The 6,586-nt window shown below is 35.2% G+C and overlaps 1 long non-coding RNA gene across 1 annotated transcript; it reads left to right on the forward strand.

Annotated features, from left to right (window-relative positions):
* Positions 1-3,447: 3,447 nt before the first annotated feature.
* Positions 3,448-5,658, forward strand: LOC127083850 (uncharacterized). The gene is made up of 3 exons (XR_007788562.1): positions 3,448-3,803; positions 4,913-5,080; positions 5,180-5,658. It is a non-coding gene; the product is annotated as an uncharacterized LOC127083850 (long non-coding RNA).
* Positions 5,659-6,586: the final 928 nt, after the last annotated feature.

Here is a 6,586-nt window from a genome sequence, read left to right on the forward strand (position 1 = left end):
TGCTAGAAATTGTGAGTTTTAGCATCTTAATCCCACTCCATTAATCATTAACCCAAGTTAGTACCATTAAATTACCGGTTAGAGGTTACAAACATACTTAGGGAAATTTGGGGTATTACACCCTCCCCTTTAAATTAAAATTTGTCCTAAAATTTCTTCTAACCAATGGCGTGAAAACACTTATTACCTTTCCTCCTTTGGTTAATACGTGCATCTGCCAGTGCACAATATTTCACCAACTGCACAAGCTTCTACACAAGAGCTCTATTTATAGAATCACTTGCGTGAGCAATATGCTAAAAAAATACCAACTTAAGTGCACCATATAATAATTATATTATTATAATAAACACACCTTATTATTATTATATTTAATAACCATAATAATAATAATAATAATTATTATTATTATTATTACTACTACTACTACTATTATTATTATTATTATTATTATTATTATTATTATATTATATGGTATTCCATAACTCTCAAGTACATTGTACCTTACATTGTTCCTTATTTACTCTATCTCTCATCAAATGTTCTTATGTGTGTGGCCATGTAGGTTCTCGTGACGTTGAAAATTATATTAAATCAGACATTGAATATAATAAATAGTAAGCTGTATCTAGCAACACACCACTTCTATCCCAGTCACAAAAATGTCATGTGATATGACAAAATATTTTCGTGATAATATTATTGTGTATAATTACCATTTTTCCTCATGTCTATATTGAACACAAGGCATAAATCATGTCACTCTTGTCCATTTCTATATTGAGCCCTTAGACATTTATCCTGTTACGCAGGATGACAAATTCCATATAGGTCACTCATGTCCCTCAACATGATTTGTGGAGTACCCATCAATTATCTTCATGGTCATCCAGATACAGACAATATTTGATCATCAATAAAGTACTCGACTCCACATCTAGGATTCATAGTGGTTTCAGGTTGAAGGATGGTATATATTATTGCGTCACGAAAAATACATGAGCGCATCGCATGCTCGAAGATACAACAGAGTCACCATCGAACTTTATTTATTCTTGAAGGAAAGGGAAAACATCGATAAAACCTGGGGGAAGAGAAATGGGTAAGAAAGTCGGTTACGCAAGGGGAAGGTATTAGTATCCCTCACATTCGTTGTACTCAACAGGAATCATTTTGATTATTCTATGCTCAAATGGGTGTTACTATCTAAAGGTTACTTGCAAAACGAAATTAAAAGGGTGTGTGTGGGAGTTTAATAATTAGTGTGCTCGCTAAAGATTCAAACCCTTGTGCCTACATATCATTATAGTGCAATAAGGAAATCAGAGCTCCGTAGTTTGTGGAACTAAGGGTAGGAGTGAAAAGAAGGAGTTGTTTAGATTTCAAAAAGAAGAAGCAAATTATTTGAATAGAAAATGTTGTTTTTATTGAAAGAGTGTGGAGTTAACTAATAGATGGTGATTAGCCAAAGAGAGTAAAAGAGTTTAGAGTTAACCAATAGATAGTGGTTAGCCAAAGAGAAAAAAAGGGTGTTTTTCTAAGCATGAGAGGACTGACAAGGCAAACATGCAAGAGAGAAAGGTTTCACCTATGCACGAGAGGACTAATAAGGCGAACAAGAGAAAAGGAATAAGTTTTCCTAAGCAGGAGAGGGCTGACAAGGAATACAAGAAATAAATGGGTTTGCTAGAGTTTGTAACTCTATAAGGTAACACATGATGTTTTTCTAGAATATTTAACTCTACATGGAAAAATGAAAGGTTGTCAAAGTTTGTAACTCTACAAGGTAGAATGAAAGGTTGCTAGAGTTTGTAAGTCTATAAGGAAAAATGATGGGCTGTCAGAGTTTTTAACTCTATCAGGCAAAATGAGAGGTTGCCAGAGTCTGTAACTCTACAAGGAAAAATGAGAGGTTTCCAGAGTCTGTAACTCTACAAGGCAGAATGAAAGGCTACCAAAGTTTGTAACTCTACAAGGCAAAATGAGAGGTTGCCAGAGTCTGTAACTCCACAAGGTAAGATGAAGAAATCGATTCAGATAAGGGTGTTTAACCATGAGGTGATTAACCCAAAGAATCTATGGATATTAAAGAGGATTGTTGTGTTTGATCCAAAGAGAAGGTGTATTTTTTAATGAAGATTGTTGAAGCAGATTTGACAATTCTTTGATTCAAATTGCACTAAAGTCTATGAATGAAGGTGAATACTCTGAATAAATAGGGCATACGCCCTGTATACAAAAGTACTCTAGACAAGGATGGGAAAAATCCTCTATCATCCTTCTTCTTTGTTTAAGGCCCATAGCATGTAACTCTTATCATGATTGACAAGTGTTGAAGAAGATTATTTTTATGGATTTTGATGATGAAGTATTGCTTGTGAAGAATGAGATTTGATAATTATTTGATTCAAATTGCACTAAATTCTATGAGTAGAGGTAAATACGATGAGCGACGAGGTCATTCGTCCCGTACCCAAAGATATTCAGAATGAGAATAGGAATTCCCCCTCTTATCCCTTCTCTACTATTTAAGGCTCGTGGCGTGTAATCCTTATCATAACTGACAAATGTTGAAGAAGATTCTTTTTGTTGTATTTTACATAGTAGTCCAGTCTGTCTGTAATGTCTTGACTTGATTGAAGTGTGAAGTCTTGAGTTTGTGTTTGGTTTGAGTATGAAGCCGCAAGTCTGTATTTGTCGTGATATCTAGTATCTTCAAAGTCTTGAAGCTTGACTTGAATATGACTTGAGCTCCAGTGCAGTGCCAATGCAGCGTGCTAATTCTATCAAGTGATTTTGAGACTTTTGATCACTTGACTGAAAAAGAGAGTGAGACATATGTCAAAGGATTAGTTGATCAAAGACAACTTTGATTAATCAGTCAACTAGGGACAATACCAGAATATGATTCAGGCAGATGGATTTTTATGAATTCTAGAGTCCTAAAGAAATCAAAGTGTTACAGACATATTAATTTCTAAAAATTAATCTAAACTTAATGTGACCATGTTATCAACTTCTAAAGCCTAACTGAAAATTCTAAGCTAATCTACCTTAATTCCTAATCAACATCTAAACATATTATTGCGTATTTCAATCGAGAAATGTATTGATGACTAAGATCTAATCAACTCTAATTAAACCTAAACGCTAACTACACTAATTATATACTAAGTATGCACATTCAAGAACCTAAAATATTATTTCCCTAAGTATTCATGAATTAAAAACAAAAGAAAAGAAAGAGGAAAAAACAAAATTAAACAAGAAACAGGCATGGTGAGGGGTATGAGAAGAAGTAGCGATGGGCTAAGTTCAGTAGGCCCACCTTATTCAGTTGCTGCCCAGAGGGAAGTGTGAGCATCGAACAAGGGTGTGAGCCAGTAATTTGCTTGGGCTGGAGGGCGCCAGGCCCATTACACAATTAGTAAATGAGAACTGGTAAACGAGAATAGCATCAAAAAGAAACATTACTCGAGCCTCTCTCTCATTCTGAAGAATCAATTCACTAAGATGCTCACCGGAATTCACTATGATGCACACCGATCCACACGAAACCTCACAAATCCCTTCCGCTAAATTTGAGTTCATCAATTGTTTTTATAAATCCTAAACCATCGATCCGCATCGCAGCTTTGAAGGTCATAATCGTCAGTTCTAAATCGCTTGCGAAAATTGGGACGGGAATGTAGTGAAGCACATGTTCAGAAGCATCAATAATTAAGCAAGAATTCGAAACACACATACCAATGAGAATCCGGCGCGGTGGTTCTTCTGCTCCGGCTCCGGTGACGACTTCACAGGTAAGGCTTCTTCCCTCTTCTTCTTCGTTTCAGTTCTTCTTCTCGAAAATCTAGTATGTAGGATACTTCTTGTTGTTCTGTGTTGACTCTTTTGTGTTGTTGTTAATGATGCTCGAGTGCATGAGGTTGAGGGAGTAGATGAGAGGCTTAGATCGACTGTTAGAGTTTCCAATGTTGAAGCTCTACAACTATGGAAATGAGCGTGTGGTGAAGGTGAAGTGAAAGGAATCTGCAGAGAGAAAGAGGATTGATGAAGAGTGATGTGAGGTTAAAGACGAGTTCAGAGGGAGAGAGAGAGTGATTGATTTTCAATGAAAATGATTTGGTCCTCTAGAATGCAGTGATGGTTGAGTATATATAGAGATCTGAATTGTTAACGGAGATAGGTTCATTTAATTTCTATAGTGAAAGTTTGTTAGGATGTGAAACTCTGTTAGATTTCAGTTAAATGTTAGTTATTGGATTCTGTTAATGTTAGTTTTTCTGAAATTCTGTTTTCAGTCAGTTTAAAGAAATCCTATTAGTAAGGTCGGTTATGAATTAGTTAAGGGTTAGTTTTGTTGGTAATCTGTTAATAGCAGTTAGTGTAAGGATTTGAAGTTAGAGTTTGATTACCTATAGTGTTAGATGCTTGTTATGAGTTATAGTTAGTTTGTTTTTGAGTTAGACTAACTGTTAGTTAAGTTAGTTAGGATAAATGTGAAATGTTCATTGTTAGTTATTATTAGTGATGAATGTTAGTGAACTAATTTTGTTCAGCTGCTGTAGAATTAGAGTTAATTTAGTTATGTTAATTTGGACTTAGTTGTCGGTGAATCAAAGTTGATTTTATTAAGTTACTGTAGAATTACAGTTTAGAGTTTCCACATGATATTAAAAGTCTCCTTTTGAATGATGTTAATTTGGACTTAGTTGTCAGTGAATCAAAGTTGATTAGTAAACTAATTGCTAGGTTGATGCTATCAGTTAAAAGTCTCCTTATGAATGATGTTAATGGACCAATAGCAATTGAAATATTAGATTAGATATGGTTAGCTTGACATTAGTCTGTTAGATTAAAGAAGATTATAAATTGTGAAAATCCTGACTCTTCTCTTTTATCTATGTAGGTGATGTATGAACAGGAAAGTCAAATGGCAAATGATGTCATTAGTAGCATCAGAAATGTTGCATCATTGCGCAACAGCATGAACCATTGACCGAATTTTAGTAGTTGCAGACTGTCCGATAGCATTCAATCCATTGTCAAAAAAATCATTACTCGTCGGAGTCAACCGGTAAAAACCAGTGAGAAACTATTAAATTTTGCAGTGCATTAATATTTCTAAAGTTATGAGTTTTGTTCTGGCCATAACTAATAGATTTTGACTGCTCAGACATTAGCATGCGCGGAGCTCTCACTTGCAACTTCCGGAGAAGCAGCCTGCTGGTTTGAAATAGGGACAGAGGATGACTGAGCACCAATTCTAGTAATGCTTTCCTTTGGTCTATGTTGTTGTTCAAATTCGATCACCATCCAAAAGAAACACCGACAACGAGATACTAATTGCTGAAGTTGGAGCATGAACAACTGAATTTCCTCTACTAAAGTGTGGTGCAATAGCCTCATGCCTGGGAGCCCCTCTATAATGCAGGCTTCATTGGTAAGATGAGTCCGTTGAAGTTGAAGCTGAAGCACCAAAGTCATTCAATTGAGAGTACACGGTGCTATGATGGAGTTGCTTTGAACAAGGATAATGTATTAAGAAAGCTTGTTATTCAAATTAGTACTTTGTAGTCTTTTTAAGAATTTGTGTTGTAACTTAGTCCCTTGTACTCCTTAAAAACAAAATCAAAACCAAAACCTTTTGGACAACCTACGCTTTAAATTTCATGATACTTCAAATCATTTGGTTCAGTTTGTACAATGTTTAAAGACTTGGCAATATTTTGTAAAATAACGATTACACTATCTCACTTCACCCTTTTCTTGCATAGACTATAAATGCTAATGAATGCATATGGTAAAGTGGGACCATGAATGAGATTAACCAATTTATTAAAGTAAATCCTCATGATAGGAATGAAAACTATACATGTAGAAAATGGATGGGAGTTGTTGACCAAATGAAATGACAACTGCTCCTATTCAACTATCTTGAATTAGAGGATATGAAAAATGACATTTTTCATATGATCATGGTGAAAGGTAGTTAAATATATAGAAGACCCAAAAAAAATCATGTGAAAGAAGCAGAATGCAATGTGATGCAATGATGTCATACGTATTTAATGGGGATTTATCTGGGTGGGGATTGACTGAAATACTATGTTGGGGGAATAGCTCAGTGGCAATAAGAGATGTTTAATATGCATGATATATGCAATGTAAGATTGGTTGACATGATGCATGAATTTTATGTATGATATGCATCAATGATGGTTATTAGATGGAAGGAGTGACTAGTATTGACAGAGGTGGACTATGATTCTGGTTTTTGATATGGTGGTGAATTTCGATTTTCCGACATCTGATAACTGCGTCGAGGAACTTGCAAGTTGATAAAGAAAGTTACAGGGTGTCCATACTGCTAGAGGTTTCGATTTGATACTTTCTGAGAGAGATGTCAAATAAAAAGAAGATTGTCATCAACTCGTTGGTTGGAAACGACAAAATTGTTGAAAATAAATCATCAACACGAAGGTTGGAAACAAATCATCAACCATAGAGGTTGGAAAAAAAGGTCATCTACCACTGAGGTTAGAAAAATATCACCAACCATGAAGGTTGGAAAAAAGGTCAC

The sequence above is a fragment of the Lathyrus oleraceus genome, chromosome 5, assembly GCF_024323335.1.
Source record: "Lathyrus oleraceus cultivar Zhongwan6 chromosome 5, CAAS_Psat_ZW6_1.0, whole genome shotgun sequence".
Lineage (NCBI taxonomy): Eukaryota > Viridiplantae > Streptophyta > Magnoliopsida > Fabales > Fabaceae > Lathyrus > Lathyrus oleraceus.